The sequence below is a fragment of the Scomber japonicus genome, chromosome 6 (genome assembly GCF_027409825.1).
Source record: "Scomber japonicus isolate fScoJap1 chromosome 6, fScoJap1.pri, whole genome shotgun sequence".
In the NCBI taxonomy this organism is placed as follows: domain Eukaryota; kingdom Metazoa; phylum Chordata; class Actinopteri; order Scombriformes; family Scombridae; genus Scomber; species Scomber japonicus.
Genome location: NC_070583.1, coordinates 13,580,008 through 13,604,999, shown reverse-complemented (window position 1 = coordinate 13,604,999; position 24,992 = coordinate 13,580,008).

The window sequence follows — 24,992 nt, the reverse complement described above, 5'->3', positions numbered from 1 at the left end:
TGACTTTGGCTCTGGCATTTAGTTGGTCCACACATTACTGCAGACCTTTGAACACAAAGTAAAAAAGGAGAAGAGAGAAAGTAATAGGCAATAAAATGATAGAGGGAGGGGTAGGAAAGAGAGAGACTGAGGGAGAGAAGTCAAACATTTAAAAGGAGTATGGTTAAAGTGGGAGAGTATGCGCGAGAAAAGAAATGAGCTGCAGCAAACAAAAATGTGATGCAACAAATGAAATGTTTGGATCAGGGCACAAAAAAAGACAAGGATGAAGAGAGATAGAGACAGAAAGCAAGAGAAAATGAAACCACCAGCCATACGTCACTCTCCTCCTCCTCTCTCCCTTCCCATTCCTCTCTTTTCTTTCCCCACTTACATTTAAACTACCATCTCTACCCATCTTTCTTCTCCCTGTCGCCCTCCCTGTTTCTCCCAATGCACTCTTACCTGAGCAAGATTAATCGTTCCAGTCGAATCACATTACCTCCCAGCCCAACTCCAAACTCCACATACACACACTGATGGATAGAGAGGGGTGGGGGGTGGACGGGGTGAGCATGTGAGCCAGAGACAGAGAGAGATGGTGGATGGAGGGTGGAGTATTGAGGGAGTTGAATGCATGGATGGTCTGCTCATTAAACTCATCACATTATTTTAGCCCTGTGCTTTATTACACTTAACTGGGACACTAGGCACTCAGTCAAACACACATTCACACATATTTCTGTACACATATCTTCCCTGAACTGCAGGCTTGCTTTAATGTGTTTATGACATGGCATGTTTAATTTGAGGAAGAGGATGATTCATGGCCCTTGATAACAATGCTTCATCATCCCATAGCACCTATGGCATAAAGTGGGGGTGTGCGGGGAAAACTGTTGTTAATGGGATGCTAATCATTTCATAACCTGGAAAATGGGCTAACAGGCACAACTCCTCATGCAAGTGTGTGTGTGTGTGTGTTTGTGTGTGTGTGTGTGTGTGCGAGCATGTTTATTAATGTTTATGTGCATTTTTTAAGTGTGGTGGTGTGGCATCCACATTTGCTAACTTGTGTGTCTTTGGCGAGTGTGAATATTGATCTATCGCTGTGTGCTCCATCACCCTGCCAAGCATAATAAGGAAGAATGGGACACTAAGCAGGTGCTCTCCCTCTGTTGATTTATAAAACATATGCACTGAAGTAAACACCACAATCACTGCAAGGGGCTAGACTCAGAGAATTAATAAAATTCACACGCTACAGGGATAATTCATTCTTAGTTTTATGCATACAACCTCTTAAGGTATTTAGAATACAGTTTACATTTTTCTTTTTTTTAAGGTGAAGTGAATATCCCCTGGAATAATGTCTTTTAGGAAAAAGAAAATCAATGTGTAGGTTTAATGGGGTCAAACCCGCCAAGAGTGAATTAGGTAAGACATGAGATATGTCATATGACTGAATTTGTCAGCAGGGTTAAACAAAGTGAACAGTAATAATGTATTCCTTCTTTTGAAGGACGTTTCTTGTAATTTAATAATAATAATAATAATTTAAAAAAGCCTTCCTGAATGAATATATCTGTACGTAGGGTTGTTTTGTGTTTTGCAACTTGCATACTCTTGCTTTTACTTCACATATATCCATGCTGTAAATGTGTTCATGTGATTTCTGATCTGCTTCATCTATCCAAAACATGCCTGTCAAGCAAAATTGGTGCAATGATTGTAAAATGTAAATCTGAATGTATAAGCTGCTGGAACTGCTGGATTTCTGAGTTTTACATCTGTCACATCAAGACAAGTCATACAAGTTGTCAATCATTGATATTCATACTACAGTGACTTACAGGCAGGTTAAGACAAACAATAATGTTTAAAGAAAAAAATGAAATCTAAACAAAAATGAATACATAAACAAACAGATTAGTGTTTAATATCAAGCTTACCAATTGAGAAAATGCATATGAGTGTGTTTTCTGTGTGTGTGTGCGTGTGTACATGCTTGCTGTGTCTGAATTTTTCAATCTTGTCCTCAAACTCTCCCAGTACACATGAGCTGTTGTGTGCAGGGAGCTGCTTGTCAGATCTCAGGATGTCCTCCAGTGTGTCTGCGTGTGTATGTGGTTTATTTAAATGAAAAAGAGACAGCATGGGTTATTCTGGCCTGATAACTACTGTCCACTGTGTAAACTCTTTCTCAGTTATTCTCTGAAAGAGGCAGACCTCTATACCACTCTCTCTTCCTCTCCTGTCCATGTTGTTTCATTTCCATTCTCACTCCACTTTAGACTTTCCCGCCACTATAATCTGTCTCGATTCAACTTTACTTTATTTTTCCCTCCTCTTCTGTCATTGTGTCTTTTGTTACTCTTTTCCTATCTCTTTTCTTTTCCCTTCTCTACTCCTTGCAACACAAGCTCATGCTTCTTGCTAAATCCCCTTCTTTCATTCCCAGTACTCCACCTCTGACACAATTGTCCATGTCTGCTCAGTCTTATAACCCTGTCAATCAATCAGAGGTAATATAGTTTTATTTGACATGTGTCCCTGTGTCATTGGCCTCTGATGGACAGGACTACACCCACTGAGGGCACTTTGTAAAATGAACAGGCCCCTCATGATAGAAATAGTTAATAAAATATAAATCAGATAGATGATGATATTGCCTACTGTAATCTCCTCATGTGCACACTTAAGGCAAAATACATCAGGCATGGACACAGTGCAACATGTCTGTCACAGCATGGCCACAGCAGAATGTGTCCATTGTAATCAGCTGAACCTGCTACACTGACGATGGAAGCTGCACGTACCCACACAGGCATTGAGCAGCTCAATTCTATTTTTACGTGACTGGTCTATTTTATTCTCTACATGTGGCTACACTGCTGTCCAATATGTAAAAACTACATAGAACTTTGTAAAAAACAAGTACAAACTTCTTAAAAATGATTAAAATAAATATGTCATTCTACCAAAGGGAATATGAAACAGCAATGCAACTTTGTGGCTATTTAAAACGCCAGGTGTTTCTTAGCTGTTACAGTATAATACTTAAGCACAGGCTTCACGCTGCAGGTGGGTGTAATGTGACAAGTCACCATAGTTAGAGCGACATATCACATGATCAACATTAAAATTATGGTGGACGAAAGCTTTAAACCTTAAACATCATGTACATTCTCCACTGCTTGTTTGGGACCCAGTTGCAGTGGCATCAGACTGAGTAAAAAACAAGATATTGTTCACCTCAGTAATGCCCTCCAGCTTCTTCATGGGGATCCCAAGGTATTCCCAGGCCAGAAGAGAAATGTAGTCCCTCCAGTGTGTTCTGGGTCTGCCCTGGAGTCTCCTACCAGTTGGACATGTCTGGAACATCTTCAGAAGGAGGTGTCCAGAAGGCATTTGAACCATGTGCTCAAACCACATCAGTTGGCTCCCATGATGTGAAGGAGCAGCAACTTTACTCCGAGCCTACCTGGATCTTTGAACTCTTCATCATATCTCTAAGGTTGAGCCCAGACATCCTTGAAAGTTTTGCCTTCTGACTCAGCTCTTTCTTCACCACAACAGTCAGATACACTGGCTGCATTCCTGCTGATGCTGCACCAATTTACTTGGGGTCGCAACTCATTCCCAGCAGGGTGCAGGGTACCACAGCCTCAACTTTGGAGATGCTGACTCTCATCCCGACTGCTTGACATAAAGTGACACACTAATAGCTAATCATTTAACAGTTTCATGTTTGGTTGCGCCATTGTCGTTGAAATGACCAATCACAGTGCAAACGGTGGCCTAAACACTGCAGCTGTGTCCAGTTGTTCAGTGAGGTCGCCTTCACTATATTTTGAAGCACACCATTTTTCTTCAATCAGATTCCAGGACACCAGTGCCTCCTTCAAACCTTCTGCTATTAATTCCCCTGTTTGATCTTTGGTGAAATATGCGCTTTCAGAACCCAGTCATGGTCTATGAAATGAATTGTCAAGCTAATGTATGGCTCTCAAGAACGGCTTGACCACAGGTCAGAGGTTGTGGCAAAGTACTTTCCTGAGAGCAGAGGAGAGCAACGCAATGACAGCAAATTGCAGCAAAGGCTAACATTAGTGGCTCCTCTCCTCTGTCTCAGCGGGGCGGAGCTGAGTCCTCCGTGCAGCAGACCCAAACAAACAGCGGTGGAGCGTTGTCACAGTCATTTAGATGCAGTAGTGGTCTGCTCGCTTCCAGCACTATTTTAACAATTTATTAATATTTAGAAATGGACTCGCAGGCCGCCCATGTCTGCGCTATGTGATTGTTGTGAGTCAAGTCTACTGGCATGCTGTGTATGGTTTTGATGCATCTCTAGCCTTAATCATAGGATTGTAGATAGGTCGAACTAGTAGGGCGTGTCTGTGATTTCCTTTCTTCATCAAAGAACTAATCACAAACTGAATTTAATCTCCCTTCTGTTTCAATCAAACTCTCTCACACACACTACTATACTCTCTCACACACACTACTATACTTTCTCACACAGACTACTATACTCTCTGACACATACATGTAAGATGAGTATAGTTATGTTTGTGTATGAGTATGGTAATGTTGTGTGTGAGTATAGTAATGTATGTGAGAGCGTATAGTAGTGTTTGTGTGTAAGTATAGTAGTGTGTGTGAGAGAGTATAGTAGTGTTTGTGTATGAGTATAGTAGTGTGTGAGAGTATAGTAGTGTTTGTGTATGAGTATAGTAGTGTGTGAGAGAGTATAGTAGTGTGTGAGAGCGTATAGTAGTGTGTGTGACAGAGTATAGTAGTGTTTGTGTATGAGTATAGTAGGGTGTGTGAGAGTATAGTCATGTTTGTGTATGAGTATAATAGTATACATGTGAGATTATGATGCTTTGTGTGAGACCAAGTATGAATTATTTCTCAAGGGGCCTCTCATAAGATTGCTTTCTGCAACTGTGATTCTAATTCATGTATGACTGAATGAATGCTTTATGTAAACTAGTTCCTAAATTATTCATGGCATAGATGCCTGTCAAAGGCGAAATTTGCTGCTGTGTGTTCGTTTTTGTTAATATGTGCACATCAGCACATGTACATGTTTCTCTGTGGTTTTTGCAAGCTCGGCCAGTGTGAATGTGTGTGCGTGCATGATTGACTAATGCTTGTGTGTCTGTTGTCAAATTATTGTCATCAGCTCAGGATAGTCATTTAGGCTTGACCTCACGTAATGGGGTTTGACAGCCAGTGGCTAAGACAATAATTACAAACACACGGGCAGCCTGTATCAAAGCTTGCTGACTAGAATAAAAATAATTTGAGAACTGTTGTTACGAAAGAGATGCAATTATTCGCACACTATACTAGGCTGAGAGAGAAAAAAACTCAACGTAAGCAAGGAAACTTGTGTTGCAATGGGCAAAATACTGACCTTTGTTTTAAAAAAGAGGTCTATTTTGTGCTCATATTAAAGGAATGAGCTAAATGCGTAATGCAAGGTGTGACTTGCTTTTTGCATTCCCCATATTCTTTCTTTCTTTGCATTTCCAATACTGTAGTGAATCATCTTCTCCTTCTTCTTCCCTTCTTTCTCCTTCAGCTTCTCCTCTCCTCTCCTCTCCTCTCCTCTCTTCTTCTCTCCTCTCCTCTCCTCTCCTCTCCTCTCTTCTCCTCTCTTCTCCTCTCCTCTCCTCTCCTCTCCTCTCTTCTCCTCTCTTCTCCTCTCCTCTCCTCTTTCAGTAGATGTCACTGCAGTTCCACCACCAGCCAGGGGAGTGGGTTGCAATGCATCGTGGGACACAGACACCCGCAGGTGACGATAGTGGTGACGAAAGGGACCGGAGGGGAGGGGAGAGGTGTGGAAAAGATATAACGAGGGGAGGAAGAGGACAGATAAAGGGAAAGGGAGGGGAGGAGACAGCAGACTTTCACTCTGGTCTTCACGGGTAGCTGTGGCGGGTATGCGTTGTCAAGAACATAAAGAAAATAAATCATTCTCACAACATACAACACATGCCAGAACAAAGCATGCACATATAAACACGTGCTGCAGCACACAGGTGTGTGCTGACACTATTAAAAAATAATGATATACAAACACATGCACATGCAGACACACACATTCCAGAGATGCAATTAGCTGTCGTGCCCCCATCTACTATCAGTTAGTAATGAAGAGATAAAGTGTTGTGGCATCAGGGGAAATGTGAGTGAAGATAGAGGTGTTGTTGACTTGTCTCTGTCAAACAGATAGAAATCTGCCAGCTCTCCAGTGTTCCATCACTTCCGCTGATTGGAGCTCAACATAATTACTTTATTCAACATGGGAAATGAAAAATATCACCGCTCTTCTAGTGACATTTTAAAGTAATGCTTTACTTTGCTCCCTAAGTGGGACTTGATGTTTTTCACAGTATGTCCATTGTATGTTTAAAAGGATCAACACTGTCATTTCCTGCTGTCACATAGCATTTACTACTGTACTTCTCATCACATTAACGCTGTCTCATTGTAAAAGCACATTTTTAGTTATTTTAAAAATATTTTTCTCTTTTAAGGATGATAACATGCTTATTATTTAAGCCCATTTGATTTGACCACAGTTTCCTCAAACTGATCCCCTGGTGGACATAATGAAAAATTAGGTATTCCTTATGGGATAAAGTTCTTCCAACTACAACAAATGCTTTTATCGGACCACAAACTTTATATCACAGAGGCTGACATTTAAAACTTTTTCTTAATATATTCTTCTGATAAAATGCAAGTCTAAATTTATTTTCGGAAAGAAACAATAATAATTAGGTGTCCAAAAATGAACTGCTTCCATATAAGTGTTAGGGTTAGGTTCAGCCTTATTCAAACACTGGGGAATACTTTTGTTGGTTGTGTCACTTCCACTCCCATGTGTGTGCACATGAATGTACAGGAAGTGTCTAGAGCACAGCGATTCCACTAGACATTATCATAATACTGTTTTACTGTACATTTAAACTCTGACTAAAGTTATCTGGGCAGAATTACTACAGTTGTATACAGATGTTTTCTCTTGTAGTGTGAAGCCCCTCTCTTGAGTAAAGGCATTGTTGCCTGAGTGTTTGTGTGCACTTACAGTACTGGATACTATTAAATTCTTTTCAAGTACCTGTGTCAACAGAGAAAGAGAGACGTGTGTGAGTAACATCACAGAGAAGCAGTGTGTGATTGTGTGTAAGTTTGACTCGCTTATTTCTAGGCATGGATTTCCTTTGCTGTGCGTGTGAATCTGTGTGAGTGTGTGCATTTGTGTTTGAAAGCATTCTTGTGTGTCACAGTTCAGCAGCAGACAAGTGGAGAGGAGCATTAAACGCCCTCTTCCTCCACTAATCAGGGATTAGACCGTGTTTAAGAGCATATGGGAGAACCATAAAACAAATGAGTGTAAGAGATGGTTGAAAACACCTATGAGGAAATGAATTGAATGGTTGTCTGTTGTTTGTTGTTAGTCATGTCTCGATGGGGCCATGAATGTGCAGCAAACCAGCTTTCATGATTTCCTGGAATTTCTCAGACATTTTCTTTGTTTCCTTTGATCATTGTTTAACATGCTTAAGTGTTTTTAATGTAGTAACCTCAAGTGGCTTGTAGCCTTGTTAGAGACATTAGCACTATGCAGATAAACACAGCCTCCTCAATAATTAGAGACCGCTGTATTGACGCAAACGGGCAACATCAACCCCAGAACAGAGGAGGAGGAGAAATACAACTTGCGGTAATTACTAAGTTGTCTTATTCACATGTTGTCTGTTCTTACTTGGCTTGCTTATGGTAGCCACAGGTACACCTACATTCAGAAGTCACCTGACGCTAGCTTTGTTCAGAATTAAAATCAATAAATAAAATAAGAGTAATGAGTAATGTGTTACAGTACGTTTGCTGCTGAGTGATGTCATTACTTTTTCAATGAGTAATGTGCAATTAGTGAAATTTGAAGTAATTTGCACAACACACAAGCACATATTCCAGACACTGTAGATTAATTTTCCTACCTGTAACACACCGATGCACTTGCACTTTTTCAATGTAGTTCACATACGATAACTTGACACAACTGGGAATAAAGTCACACTGTTTTTGTTGCACGTACATAGACATTTGATGAGAGGTGAGAAAGAAGGTATGAGAGAATGTGTGACATAGTGAAACACACATAGAGAAAGAAACATACAAGCGGAGTGAAAGGGAGAGAGAAAGAGATAGAGTGGAGGAAGGCAGTCTTCCTGGGGATGTAGGAATGATTAATGTGAAGCTGTCAGAGAGGTGGAGAGGGGAAACCACAGTGCTGGGGGAAGAGTCATGGCCAGGTGCAGAGAAAAGAATATGAGAGCGAGAGAGAGAGAGAGAGAGAGAGAGAGAGAGAGAGAGAGAGAGAATGGCATGGAGGCTTGAAAAGGTTTGAGGACAGACTGCAGAGGCTGAGAAAGAGCAAATGTGTGCACAGGAGAGTGGTGAAATGATGAAAGGGGTTTTAGGAAAGACTACTTATAGGGAATGAAAAGAAAAGAAAAGGGGGGAGAAAGTATGAGAGGATGGAGGTGTGAAAAAGGATTCGGCAGAGACCGCCGAGAAACAGAAAGGGCCCCATTTTAACGATCTATAGCGCATGGCATGAAGCGTGTGGCGCAAGTTCCTTTGGGGCGTATCAAAATCCACTTTTGCTATTTTAACGGCGTAAAAATGGTCACTGCACCAGGCACATGGTTTAAAAGGGATGGACTTAAGTCCCCTCATTAATCATAGGTGTGTTTTGGGTGTAACACGGTAAACCAATCAGAGTGTCATCTCCCATTCCCTTTAATATCAAGGAGTGCTGTCACATTGGCGGATTGCTATTATAACTGTGCATTTGCCAAGCAATGTTTCAATAATATAACATGAGTTACTTTTGCTGAAAAGAAAGTTGGCAGAACTGCAAACCTGACATTTAATTCATAAAAATGAAGAATATAGAGTTATAACTAACCAGTCTGATCAGTGTAGAGGTGTGTGTGGTTATACCGCAGCAGTCTGGTGTCATCTGCTTATTTAATAAACAGTAAACAGCTGTGCGTAGTGGCACTTTTCTTGATGATAAAATTTCTAAGTGGCAGCAGAGCATTTTTCCTCCAGAAGCAGACGTTGTTCTGAGACCCATTCTCCACAAAAACACCAAAACCACAACTTTGGTTCTCTCTAATATCGTTTTGTTCAGTCATGGAGTAACAGGATAGAAAAGAAATTTTCCAAAAAATAATTTTGGGGGATAATTTTTGAGGTGCGTTGCCTCGAGGCAACACTGTACTATAATGGTACGGAATGAAAAAAAAATGATATTTTTTTAAAACATGCAAAATTCTCAGTAGCCTCAACAGGTTACAATTCATACAATTTGAAATTTAAAAACCTTAAAAAACAACTTGTTTCATAGGATTGAACGTTTGAATATTGCCTGCAGGCAACATCGTACTATTGTGGAACAATCTATTGGAATGAATGTGTGACTCTATCTGGACAATTTGACAAAACAAACTATTATAACTTGAAAAGTAAGAACGTTATGTCAAGTTATGTCCAGTGTTTGATTGCTGGTGCTTCATTTGAATGCTTGCTCCTGCAGTTTTCCCACTCCAGTGCCTTGGCCCTTTTTGATGCTTCTTGAAGAAGGATGTAAAAAAAACAAATATCCTGAGTATGCTATTAAAATATCAATAAAATAAAATAATTCATTAACAATGTATGTTACACCTTATCTTATACTGATAATACCTGTCGCTGCACTTTCACCCTCACTGTTCTCATCCTCAATCTCACCCTTGTTCTCACCCTCGTTCTCACCCTCATCCTTGCTCTCATCCTCGCTCTCTAGCTCATGCTCTCTGTCACTCTCCCAGTTTGACTGCAGCTCGTCTTCATCATTGCTTAACACTAATTCATCCTCGCTGTCATCAGCTGGTAGTGCTATTTCTACCTTCTTCTTTGAAGATCCATAGAACATTGATGCGTTCATTCTGTAAATAGTGGAGAAATGTGTGGAAAATATAAGCATATTATTCTGGTAGTTCAAGTTTCAAACTGTAGATATAAAAAGAAAATGATGATGACTTGTATGCGTTTGAACAGCATACCTAAACACCAAAATGTCATGTCATGGTGATTCTATAATGGTACAATGTTGCCTCATTTGCATTTTAACAAGTTTCCATTACTTAATTGGGAATTGAAGTACAAAAACCGGTAAGAAATTAAGCTTTATTTACTTATAATTATGAAGATATTTTTTTCCAGATTGAAGAAGACCTGGAAATGATGTTTTCAAACCAATTTTGGTGAGAGAAATCGCAGAGTTGAAGCTTGTGAGAAAGTCCACCAAAATGGCCTCCAGAGAGTAATGTGACACATTAAATCACTGCTATTGGTTCCTTAGGGTCCAACCTCTTTTATTAAGTATTGCATCATAACTGTTAATGTATTTTCTTAGTGTAAGAGGCCAAAAATGGGTATAGCAAATAAATAAAATAGATAAATAAATAAATAAATATTTTCATACAGTTGTTAGAACTACGTAGCTGCACTCTCCAAGGTGCTGGACTGCCCCCCCCGCCCCCCCCCCCCCAAAAAAACCCCAAAACAAAACATGCACAGTAGTGGAAGGCTCATGTTTTTGTTTTTTTTGTCAGTAGCACAGCACACATGGGAGCACAGACCAGTGCAAGTGCATTTGCTATTTAGACAACTTGGGTGCAGGGCCAGAAAATAACAAATGTGTCGGGGGAAACTAACAAAGACAGATGTGTTGCGCCTGCCATCCGCTGTGCGCCAACCGCAAGATGGGCCCATTTCAGCAATATAGAGACAGACACGAAGATAGAAAGAAGGGAGATAGTGCTACCTGCTAAGATGAGCGACCACTGATAGTCTTATGGTTTTTGTATGAGAGCCTGCTCTCTCTCTCTCTCTCTCTGTGTGTGTGTGTGTGTGTGTCTGTGTGTGTGTGTGTTTGTGGAAGAAATCTTTGAAAAGATCAACTGTGTGGGAAAAGTGAACATATGTCTTTTACGACAGCTGTGATCTGATTGTTAAGTATAATAGTAAATGTGAGTGTGTGTGTGTGTGAGAGAGAGAGGGTGTGTGTGTATGTGTGTGTCACTGGGCCATAAATCCCACATCTCTGTGACCCAGCTTCTACATTGGTCTGTAGCAGCAGTTATTGTTCAGCTTCCCCTTTGATCTCACTCTCTTTATTACTCAGTTCCATCAAATTGCTGCAACCAGCATCTGTCATGGTGTGTGTCTTTGTGTGTTAGTGGTTGCATTGTAACGTACTGTAACATGGCTATAATTTGTGGACAGGGGAGGTAATGGGAAACTGGGTTGTTTCCACTGAGCTCTCAGTTCAGGCAGTGCCATTTGTTTAAGTTCTACTTGGCAGGTGATGGATTTTCCATGAGAAGTGGCAAATCCATCAGCACGCCCTCTGAGGCACATGCGCACATTTGGGCTAGGATGGCACATGCACAAATACACACTGTCAAAGGAGAACTCTAGTATTCAGCACCCTGAATATTTTATTCATTATGATAAAATCATGATAGCAATTTAGTCACCTTTCCTGTAGTAGAGATTTAATAAAAAGCAGACTCTGGCTTGATGGAGGTATGAATTACAACCCTCCTACAGCTTTAATTATTATGTTCATTTTAACTATGGATCTAATGACTGGATTTAAATATATGACAAACCTACAGAAAATTATTATCCAACTTTGAAATTCCCCTTAGCTGATTTCAGCATCTTTCAGCCCTTTGTTTTGGTTTTATTGCCTCTGCTCCTTTATTATTTTGTTTACGTTCAATGATCTCATTAGTGTCATTTCTAGCCATAAAAAAGCTGTCAGCTATCTATTGTAAAAAAGCTAAACCAATGATACATGGACAGTAGCAAAGGGAAGACAGACCAAATCCATGACACTTGGGGGGGACAGTGGAGCATTTAGCACCTAAATATACATTTAATTCTCTCAGGAATTGTAGAAGAGCATTACCGAGCTAAAAGGAGAGTGAATATTGGATTTACATTAATTAGCTGGACACAAACAAAATTACCGTCTGTGTCTCCTTGATCTGTAAATAAGCTTTTTTTCCTTTTGCCAAAATTTACAATATCAACTTAATTGTCACCTGTAAGGTAAGCTGTAAGGCACTACTCCCAAGTGGTGAAAACCCCCAAAAAAGAAACAATAAAAAAAAAAACCCAAACAACTCTCTGGGGTCCAACAGGAAATAGACAAAGAAAGTATCACCTGGAAATCACTTAAGCTGCTTACATGTCACCAGAGTATTCAGCTATTAAATAAAACAAACTGCAGAACTCACAAGACAAAATAGTGTTGTATCATGTGGGCCCAGTGCTATTTCTATTTATAAAAAATGATTTATTTTGACATGTTTGATATGTTTAAGCCTCCCTATTGTCCCAATAAAATTCAGGTGTGGGCATATGCAACAGAGAAATATTGTGATGCAGTAATGATCACAAAATTATCTCATTACTGATATACAGTATTACACACCCACATCATCCAAATGCAGGTCATCTCACAATGCACTTTACCATCCTGCTGCCCTCATCACTTGATTTTGATGTGTTTTTTTTATTTTAAGTAAGTTTTCAGTTTCTTGTATTAGTATGTCAGCAGTGTGGCAGGTCAGTTGATCAGCTGTCATAAATATACATAAATGCATAGATGACTCCTCTACCCGCCCAGATTAACTTCACTATATAGCCCGTGAGAAAATCCCTCTCTACAAATCACATTTTGCTTTATATTAGACAGCAATTAGAAAATCAGAAGTTGTATTTTTTTTTGTTGGAATGTAACCCTCCCTGAAGGACAATAAAGCGCATTGAACTGAGCTGCAGTAAGAAACCCTGTAAGCTGCAAAATGCTAAACTGCAGTATAGTTGACCATCTACCCCATTGGCTTTGAATTTTAATCAGCTGAAACTGTAAAATCACTTTTATGACATTTCAGTTTTTCTTATTATTATGCAGAGGACAGAGACTGGGGATATGGAAAATGAAGACTGGGGATAAAACGCAACAAATGCTTTGAGCTCAGTGTGAATGAGTTGGTATGCAGATAGACAGGGGTCATCCACACACACTTACTCTTCAGGACCTTCTGTGTTACAAAATGATTAATGCTTACCACTTTGCATCCATTACACAATGTGCCCTAAATACACAAAAAGACAAGCAGCTATCTATCTATCCACCCATCCATCCATCCATCCATCCATCCTTTCCTTTTCCCTTCTTTTGCTCCCCTCCCATAATTTAGTGTTCCTTCCTCCCTCACTCTCATTTTCTCACAGCAGAGTGTGTAGGTGGTACGGAGTACATGATGGCTGATTAAATAGTACAAGCAGCCCATACTAGAGGCTTCATTAGTCATAAAAGGCCAATTCACCAACAATTAAAACCAGCTTCACTGACTTTAATGACACCACACAGACAGCAAGAGCTCCACCACTTTACGAGATGAAAGGAACCCAAGACTATTAAAGAAGATATAGTAAGTGGAATGAGGTTACAGAGGGGAGAAAGCTGGGGTTCTGAGGACGGATACACATTTGGTGGTAAGCTTGTAGCCCCCCCCCCCAAAAAAAAAAAAACAAAACAAAAAAACAAACAACAACAATACAATAATGCAATGGTGATTTATCATATTGCTGCAAATATATAAGATATGTAAGAAGATCTTCAAAACCAAACATGGGAATAATACAGGAATGGAGGGGAACACATGTAAATTCAGAATCAGCTAGAATTCAGAATCTATGCTTTAGATTAGCTTTTTGTACACTTTTTAAACAAGTTGGATAATATTACAGATAACAGTTTAATAGATCATGGCTTGTCTATATCAGTGAATGTTGTATTGGTATGCTTGCAATAATGAACTCTATCAGTCAGTTAAGGTTTCAAAAAGATAATTGAACTTTTTTTCTTACTGTTGTATGTTTGAAACATTTCCCAAATCATATCAAATAACCCACAATACACAATCATTTATCTATCTTTTTACTTTTTCCTTTGCTGTGTCGGCTCCTAAATTATGGAATTATGCCTCAGCCTCTTCTCTGTCTGTTTTTAAATCACTTCTTAAAACCCATCTCTTCTCCTTGGCCTTTGACACCTAGTAAGATGTCGACTTTATCCACTTGCTTTCATTTCTTATTTTCATTGCTTTTTATTGTGTGGCTATTATTATTTTTTTTAAATTTTTGCTCATGTTTTATGTCTTTTAATTTATTTTTGTATTTTATATGTAATTTTGGGCCTCATGTGAGCTGTTATGTCTCTTATTTATTCTTATGTACAGCACTTTGGTCATCTTTGGTTGGCCGATGCCCGATATATTATGATTATTATATATGATTTTTTTTGGCCAATATTTTCTCATTTTCTCTCTTCATCTGATAAAATATAACACTTTAACAATAACAAATGATAAACAACATTTCTCAACTTAAAATAAGCATTTATTGAACACTTTAGTATTGAACTTTTATTGAAACAGCATGTTGTGTCTGTACTGCAATACACTTTCACACTATAAATAAAAATACTGTATAAATTAAATATTTAATAAATGAAACAGGCCATCAAAAAAACTTCTATATCAAAGAATAAAAGTTAGTGTACTTAGCAGCATTTATCAAGTTTCAGAGAACACAAATGTGTAAACTTACATGAAAGAAATAAATTAAAAACACACAGTAGTACCCAGCAGCACAGATATGGCACTTGGCTGGTGTTGGCTCAGTGAAATACTGCCATAAAGGATTGCATTTTTGTTCAGTCATCAGACTGCAATTACTAAAAAAGAAAAAAATGTACAAGGTTAGCATTTTTAGTATAATATAATTCCATTAATTATTCCATTAATGGGATAATAATTCCATTATTCCATGCACATTACAATCTAATAAAGTTTGAAAAGAGAATTAGAGCACATGTATAGTAGGGTGCAGTTAAACTTAATAGTAGTACAGGGCAGGGCAAGACATTTAAATCACCTTCCCAAAACTATCCTGAAGCTTGGTTTTTGTGTTTGTTTGTTGACAGACTGTTGCAAGAAAAATGGCCGTCATCTAATGATCACAAAAACCCCCAAAAACTTTTACTTGTATCACACAGCCATTAGTGATGATGTTGTAGAAGCTAGACACACACTTAAACATTTCATTGATAACCAATTAAATAAACAGGGCTTGTATTTAAGCCTTACGATTTTCTGCCAGGGACAAAGTAGTTGGGACTCGCCAGGTGGTCACCTGGCCGGGGTCCTGCTTTGCTTATCACGTGTCCCACAGCAACAACAACACTAGGCTGCCCATAGATGCGCCTGTCTATTAATCAGCTAAATATGCTCCGATGTCAGCTGATGCCAATTATTTAAAAAATGCCAAAATTTGCACACCAATTAATCGGCCCACTATAGATGATTTATGAATCTATGTGGCACAGTGCAGAATGTAAGGATCTTAGACACTCCGACCCTCCTGATTTAGCATGCAGGGCCTGAGGAACAATGCCTTTCGATTAGACCCGGTTTTGTAGGAGAGGGAATGACATTGATTGGGTGAGGGAATGGGGATTGACATTGATTGGCTGAGGGGATGGGGATTGACATTGATTGGTCCCGGCTTGTTTGTGCGGGCAGGAAGTGATTTGCATAATGCAGACATTCGCAGTCTGCTGAGGCTCAGTACGTGGTAAACAGAGACAGAATATAAAAATCTGGACTTAACAGTAGAAACAGGCATCACAGAGAGTGAATGTATGCAATGTTATTTACTTGTATATGCATATAAACTCATTGCATGTTCACTCATAGGTCAGTTTCACAACAACAGCAGATCACAACACTGTGACAGAAATACTTAATGGACTTGACTATGAGATATATATATGAGAAAGGGAGATACACCAAAAGACAGTGACGATATGAGTTGGTCACAAAGCCAAGTAAAAGAAGAAGAAACAACTAAGAAAATAAGTAAAACAGAATGAAACAGAAACAAAGAAATAAAGGTCTGAGCGAGAAAGAAAGAAGGAGTGATATGAAGAAAGGGAGAAATGCCAGGGGATGAGAGGGGTAGACAAGACAAGGGAGGAAATCAAGAGGAGACAAAAGAAAGTAAGAGAAGAAGGCAGGGGAAAAAAGAGAGCAGACACAGGAGAGAACAGAGAGACTGCTGTGTCTCCTGGTTGTCTTTGTTTACTGTGACAGGGACAGGTGGAGGCTGACAGCAGGACCTTTACAAAGAGCCAGTTAAATAAAGAGGGGATGGAGGGATGGAAATGAGCAAAAAGAGAAGAACAAAAGAAGGAGGGAGACTCCAAGACTAAATGCCAGTCCCAAATGACTGCCAAGCCTTCTGTTCCCTTCCCATTCACAGTTGTAGTACCATGTGGTTGATCGGCAGCGTAGATCAAACTGCTGTGATTAATTTGACTACCCCTTTGTCTTTTTACTTTAAGCATTACTTTTTGACTCTAGTGTCATTTGTACAGAGATGGCATAGTTGCACGGTGAATGAAAGTGCACAAAGAACTTGAGTGGACTTTATGCTATATCAGCATAGCACCGTGGATCACAATAGCCACAGGATAGAGTGCTATGCCAAAAGGATGAATTTTAATGACTTTGGTGATCTGCACTTCCCACTAGCAGGTTAAAGTTTTCAGTTATTCATTAAAATATCTCAACAGTCACGTGGCACAACTTTTTGGGAAAAACCTTTCCACACTGTACCGATAGTTCCCAGCAAATTCAATTTAACAGAGCTAATGTTAGGATCTTCATCACAAAGCAGAATAAGGAGTATATGTTGACACACACATTCATCAACTCCAGTGGTTGTGATCTGCATGTTTGAGTCATTCTAACACTTGTAGAAGTGTTTTGGACGTGCGCTCTAAATTGACAACATTTTGTACTGTACATATGTTCATGGCTCACAGATGATGTATTCTAGTGGCTGTCATTGAGCGTTCAGGGCAATCTGAAACTGGTGCTTTTTGCTCACAGGAATTATTTCCAACGACACAAATTTACCTCATCATTTGACACTTTGGCCACATTTAACATGACCATCTGATATTGTAACATGTGTGGAAATGAGGAAAAGCATAATATGTCCTCTTTAAAATGACTTTAAATAACTACTTCTTCCTCAATAAAAAAAATCAAACTGCTGGACACAAGATGTCTCCTATTTCTAGAGAAGTCCACTCTCAGTGTATGGAAACTCAAGGTTTTAAAGTTTGGACATCATACTTGTGTGAGATGCACAAATTCCATACGAAATCAAAACGATTAAAATCAACCAGAATATTGTATTGACCATGTTTGAACTAAGATGGTAAAACGCGTTCCTTCGACAGCATGTTACACATTTGTTTACTTAGTAAGATGCAGCTGAGTGTATGGGGTAAACATCTGTCTCACACACACTCTTTCTGACACACACACACACATACATGCACACACACAAAGACCATCCTTTGAACCTATAGGGTATTATGGGATTGTCTCAAAATGATTACAGAGGATCAGGGTAAGAAAAAACAACAACAACAAAAAACTAAGATGTGTGTACAAGCTACCACACACACGTGTGTACACACATGCATAGAAAAATCACTCACACGCAGATATACTCACACTCGTCAAGCCAGGAAGTTCGGCCTCTTTGACAGGGATAATCCTGTGGCACCGAGAGAGGGTAAAGTTAGGAAGAGACGATCCCAAACCCGGAAAAGCCGATTAGAGGCTGAGGGAACAAAACCCAGGCAGCTGGAGAGAGAAGAGGAGAAACAAGTAGCAGATCACCAAAGCCAAGCCAACCCTGACACAAGAGGCCGGTTATGCCTTATAGACCTGGAAGACAGAAGGGCAGGGGCAGTGGATACAGAGCACAAGGACAGATTATAAGGAGGCAGAAGGAGTACTGTGGAGAAAACAGGAAGGTAGAGAGGAGGTAGATATGAGGCAAGGGTGCTGAATTAATGTAAAGGACTGAGAAGAAGAGAGATGAGGAGAAAGGGGAAATATGAAGAAAGAAAGAAAAGATAGAGACAAAGAGATGGAGGCTAGAGAAGATGAGATACAGAGACTCAGACACTGAATATTATTATAAATTGAATGAATAAAGAAAGTAATGAAAAAAGTGAATACAGTATGTCCTTGTCACTGTGCTGTAGTAGATTGCAGAGAACTGTCATTCTCCCCTTTTCTCTCTATCTGTCGCTCACACACACACACACACACACAGACACACACACACACACAAACACACACAGTGAACGAGCAGTAAAAACCCTCATTATGTCCTCCTCCATGACTGAGGATGTACAGGGGTACTCAATATCCAGAGCTAACGGATAATTAAAGAAAGGACAGTTAGAGAATAGGAAAGAGCTCCCCCATTTTGGATTTGAGTTTCCAGACACACAGGGAAGTATTTTCACTTTTTATATTTCTTCATATATCTTTACTTCTCATCCTAAACCTTCATTTTCTCCATTTCCCCGACTCACTTTCAGTCTTTCAGTTCCACTGTCTCTTTCTCACTCTTCTCAACCTCCTTCTCCTTTTTCTTTGTCTCTCTCTATTTATCCCAGGGGTGATGGGGTTGTATAGTGGGTATTTGCACCCAGTGATAAGGGCCTTTAATGAATCTGACACTGGAGGCGTTGTAATGCATTAAAAGCAATAAACCATGCAAACACACTCATGTACACGCACACAAGGGCACAGCAATACACACACACACACATATAGAAACAGAAAAGATCTTATCACCATAGTAAAATAGTGTGCCGATATCAGCAGTGATAGATGGATGGGGGATGCTGATAAGTACTGCAAATATAGACTGAGACAGATAGATATGACATAGAAAGACTCCAATAACATGGCTGGATTACTTGTTGCTGAGACTTGTTCACCTTCTCCATCACCACAGAGTCAGCAGATCAGAGCTGAGACCTGCGGTTACACTTGTCATTTCGATTGGATTTGTGAGATCTAATCATGAAGACTGGATTTAATGAGGACATATTGCAGTATACCCACGTTTGTCCTGAAATATGCCCTTTTTTGTGTTCAGCTGGGTTTCATTAATTCAAATATACAATAACTCCATGTGTTTTCGTCTTGCTATTCCTCTCTGTCACCTTAGCTACCACAACTGTGAGCATGACTACATTTGAAAGTGATTTTAAACATCCCATAGCAGAAGGAACATGATTTTGTTGTTGGGCATCTAGGCCTGTCACTTCTTGATGTTGTAGCATGATTGGATGATAAATCCCTGTATGTGTTGTTGGCCATTGTCCCCCATGTGTCTTCTGGGGGACTACATGCATGTCGAAACCATCTGTGGTAGGGACAAAGGTCAAACACTGGAGATTAAATGTAGTCTTTCAATATAAACCCATCAGTTTATAGTTACTTTATGTTCAATCTAAAATACATTACAATGATTTTTCTAGTCTTTTCAGAGGTCATTTGAGAGGTTCGCATGGGTTTTAGTTTAAGTAACGTTCTAGTCTATAAATCATGGATGCATTAAATCTGTTGAGACATTATTTGAAGCTATGTGTTATGTTTGTTTCACAGTTTTCAAAGTTTTTTTTCAGTTCATAGTATATTTTATTTCTCATAGATAACCCATTGTCTAGTGGGAGGTATGCTTTTTTTGATCAAAGTTTGCAACAGTATACTAGATAAGTCAATACACATTCAAAAGAAAAAGAAAAGAAAAACACACCTTTTTCTTCATGAGAGAAATGCAGTAGATACATGACATTAAATATTGAAACAACTACCAGTGAGCTCCCTCCTATATAGGAAATATGATCTTCATATGTGTTATAGCATAGGGAAGGCCTTAAAGGTGTAGAAGCGATGCCATTATTTTTCTACTGGGTATATCTGGCCAGTGTTATGTTAACACAATGGGAAAAATCCATATGAAACTTTTATGTGTTAGTAAGAAACTGTGAGAGTCGGAGAGCAAGACAGAGAAAAACAGAGTAGCCAGGCAGACATATGGATAGTATTTTTAAAGTGAGCATTCATGTGAACTCTTGATGAAATGTACAGTCTGAGCACACTGTGAGTACAGAGGCTGTTAGATTGACGGCCGATTAAAATGTGTAATGGGAGTTCACACAATGTACACGACTAAAAGAAAGGGCACAGTGTCTGCTCAGTGTGTTTGCGAATATGCATGTGACTACACCCCCATCTCTTTATTTCTTTGCAGGTGTTCCTTTTTATGTCTAATTTTCCCAGTACTATTTTCCAGATTGTAGGTGGGCATGCAGGCGGCACAGATTGAGGCGGCAGCTACTATGACACCAGTTTAAGAAGGAGGGTGGGGGGAAACAGAGGGGGAAACACAGTAAATTGAAGTGTCATACGGATATTTATAGACAGAATGTGGCTGCCAATAGCCACAGCAAATTGGCTAGCAGAGAAAATACAAACCCAGCCAGTCTAAAAAAGCCTTATCCAATGTAAACGGGGGCAGGATATATGGTAAACAGCTGATACACCCTCCCTTGATCTCTCCGCCAGTGCAGACAGGCAAAATATGATGTTTTATGACCAAGCCCAGCAAAAAAGGTAAATTGAAATATATGCAGATATTTGTGTTTGTGCTTGTGCCAGTGCTCTACAGGAATGAGACAGAAAGAGAAGAAGTTTGCAACTATCAAATAAAGTTTGTGACAAAACTACGGTATATGTCCTTTCAACCCCATGTGAGGAAAAGCAATTTCAGCTCTTACAGTTTTAGGCAATTTAAGCCAAGTGAGAGGATAGAAAACAAACAAAAGTAATATTAATAAGAAATAGGGAATTTTGGGTGGCATTGTTTTAGAGAAATACACTTCTGAGTGTCAATGTGGGAAAACTAAATCATGATGGTAAGCAGTATAACTGGGGAGGAAAAGGAGCTTAAAAAAAGGAGAGTAAGAATGCAGTGTAAAAAGAATAGGATAGACAGAGACAGAGGAGCAGTTGGTATTTCAAGCATAAACACTAGTTGTAATAGACTGAGAGTGGGGGATCAATTAGAAGACACAAGTCTCGCCTGATGTATGGAAGGAAAATACACCTCCTGCCTGCTGTGAGGAGGGCAGAGGGATGGAGGAAGGAGATTAGGAGATGACCAGACACAGTGGGGATACAGAAAGATGGCAGAGACTGAATCCTAATGCACAAAATGTATTTTTCATGAGCGGGGAATCAATAGTGATTTGAAGTTTTCTCTTTGTAGCTAGAATGAGCAGAGTCTAAGTGAACAAAGCTATCTGGAAATACGAGAAGAGCGGGGTGGGGCTGGATAAATTGGTGGATGGATGGATAACTGGAAAGATAAATTACGGCAGCTGGTTAATAGGCGGAAGTTCTGTTGGATGAGGACAACATGGATGGTGGTTGCTAAAAGAGGAGAAGAAAAAGAGACACCTGTGAGCAGGTGTTTGTGGTTGTATTGTGAGAAGTAATGATTTTGACCTCTAGAGTGAGGATATTTATGCATCTGCACCTGCAACAACCATGGCCAGAAGTATGCACTATATTCACAAAGTGGCCATTTTCCTCTGACGTTGCACTGAGGATGGGAAGCTGTCAAGTAAAGTCTGAGCATGAATGGTGAGATAGTCACTTGATCTTGTTTTTTATGGGAAATTGAACTGATAAGCGTTACACAGACACACAGTTTAAGTTTTACTTCTTTTTGAGACCACAGCTGTGGTTTTTCTCAGGCTCATTAGCAGCTCTTCCATTCAGACTGCTGCTGATGCTGAATGCCACTTGCACACTATTAGCTTAGCCTATAAGCACCTAGTACCACCAATGCTACTCAGAAAAATACATAACAGCTCACAAGCTAATTAAATCTGAATTTATGGAGCTGTGTGAAAATTAATCAGGGATCCTTTCCAAGAACTGGTACAAAGCCAGCTGCATCAGATGCATCATTGCAGACAAGGTGGAAATAAAGCTGCTAATGTTACCTGGACCAATAGAGTATGCAGTAAATCCACTGCAGACTCTGCTGAAGAAACACTCATTTTAAGACAAACTACCAGATGCTTGACAGGGATCCATCAACAGCTCTTAACAGTTTACAGACAGTTAAGAAAATCAGACAATTAGTTCATACAGTAACAGTTCATAAAACCTTCATAAAAAGTCAGAGTTTAATCCTGCTGTTTTGGATGTTAAACTGTCACATTCACGCTGATATAAAGAGGGCCTGGCAGTCAAAGTAGCAGGTGTTTAATGTCAGCAACCTGCGTTCAGAAAAGGACAGCAATATTAAATCTAAACATTTCTGAATGGAGTTCTGCACACAACAAGCTAGTGCACCATGCTAACCAAAAGCAGTTCAATTACAGTAAGTTTAGGACACAGGTCAAAGCCGTCCTCCTGGTATCTCCCTTTGTTTTGAACTATTTCTTTAATTAGTGCTGCCATTATGAGTCTAAATGGATGATAAGTTACTGAGAGACAGCCAGTGGTGCTCTTGCTCTGTTGTCATACTACAGACTGCTAATTGGTCTAAAGGCCCGTTATTCCAAAACCCCAATAATTTGAAAAATGTTCCATTGGACAGAATGCTGATTGGAGTTCAGTGATTGCTTTACTACCTTACAATTTACATAGCCTATTGTTCAATTTAACAGGTGATTTACAAATCTTCACTTAAATCATGGTGTAAGACTTTGACTAGTGCAAGACTCCTAAAGAAAGACTTTTCATGCCTGATATTTAACTTTAATCACTCTTCTGTGAACTAAGTTAAATAAACTTCAAAAAGGTACTGTTTGATATTCCCAAACACTGCTTCAGCATGTCCATGCAATTTGTGATTTCATTAAATAGGAGTTCTGCTTTGTGAAATATAATGCTGAATGAGAAGAACTTCATGAAGGAAAGGCTTGTTTGATAAATTCATTAAAATTTTAAATGATTGATGATGAGACAGCAACACAAACATGTTTCACTTTGTAGTTTGGTGTATAGTCATCCATCCCATTCTCCTCAACATGATATCTCAGGAAGGCTTTGAGGAAATATCTTCCAATTTGGCAGAAACGTCCATTTGGACTCATGGTTGAACTTATTCGATTTTTGGTGGTCAAAAGTAGGGATAGGAATCGACAACCAGTTCAGTTTGGAACCGGTTCCAAATTGTTTGAACCATTGGTACTATATGCCTTTCAGCCTATCGAGGTGGACCTCATCTGTGAGGGCGATGCAGCCTTCAGACTGTTTACAGTGCAACACGCTAGAGTTATCCTCAGCTGTCTTGTAGTTAATCTTTAAAAATGGCAGTAGTTGCAAGCATGTTTCTATTTAATGAATAAATAATTACTTTTTGAGACAAATATGAAGTTTACTGTGAATTTTCTATAGTTAGCATGTTAACGCTAACATTAGCAGAGCAGTCTAATGGTGCATATATGATAGAGATATACAGTAACACTCCGCTTCCTCATTTTGTTATTTTCATACAAACAGGAGACTGTTATATGTTTTCATATTAATTAATTCAGTTAACTTTTGGCTGCAGACCATTTATCTTATCTACCAGTTATGTTTCATGTATTCATCTGTACACAAGGGTTATTGATAAACAGTGGAGACGGCCATGTCACTGAAATCCTGTGTAGGTCAACTTTTTCCACACAAAGAATTGATCGGGAATCATTAACAGGAATTGATAATTGATATCAATAAAATCTCATCATCTCCCATCTTCACTACAAATATTACATGAGTCTGGACAGACATGGATGTAACCTGCAACTTGACTGGTTGGCAGAGGTATACAACAGCGAGGCAGAATTTTTAGTTTCATTCTGGGCTGCTTTCTTTCAATTTAGAAAGAACAAGCAACAAATAACAAAACAACTATTTGCTTGATCTAGGGACATATTGGTGTTGTTTAGGTTTACAGAGGAATTGGATGATATTGAAAATAATAGAAAGACAATAATTTCTTTGTGTGTGATTCAATTCAACAATTCAGAACACTTGAATTGGTGACAAGAACTACTGCACCTTACACATTTGTTCCAACCTCTGTCTTCACCTTGCCAACTGGCTCACTATAAAAACAACCAGCTAGTTTCACACCTGAGTGTGTGTTTCAGTTTATATTAATGTCTTCACACCTCTACCTAACACGGAGGAGTAATCTGTGCCCCGCGATGTGTGAATGTGGGATGGTGGGAGCCATGAATCTTTCTCTCTCTCTAACACTTACTTGCAAACAGAGGCACAAAACTATTTTGCCATTCACATTTGAATCCACAAAGCACCACATTTAGTATTACTCAGATTGTATTCAAAACATATGAAAGAATCAAGTACATGCTACAGTGCTTACATGCAGGGACACATGCCGTGTGTACACACAGGCACACGCATGCAGACGAACCCAGACAGTGTCTTATTCTTTTTATGACGGCACCTGAGCTTGGCTTTAAGTACATATTTCATGCCACATTACCCCACATGGCAGCAAACGAGGAGAAGAAAGGGGGGACTAAGGGAGGCTACGAGATGAAGTGAGGCAGTAAAACGCAAACTAGTTTCTCTGCTGACTGCATGTCTGCCTCTACATCCTCTGTCCTTTCTGCTTCCCTCTTATCTTTATCCCCATGTTTCTTTCTAGCTTAATATTTTTTAATGGTCGGTAACCAGAATGGGTCACAGACGTGTTCCTGCTGGGTCCCCCACATGACAAGAGTAGTGATATGTTTTAATGAGCCTGGGACCCAGGGCAAGAGATGAAATTTCTCATTTGGGTCTTACACTGAAAAAGACTACATCTACCTCTAGCTGTCTCACCCTCTCCTCTGTCACACTTTAAGTGTTTCGCTTCATTTTCTGCATTTCATCAAG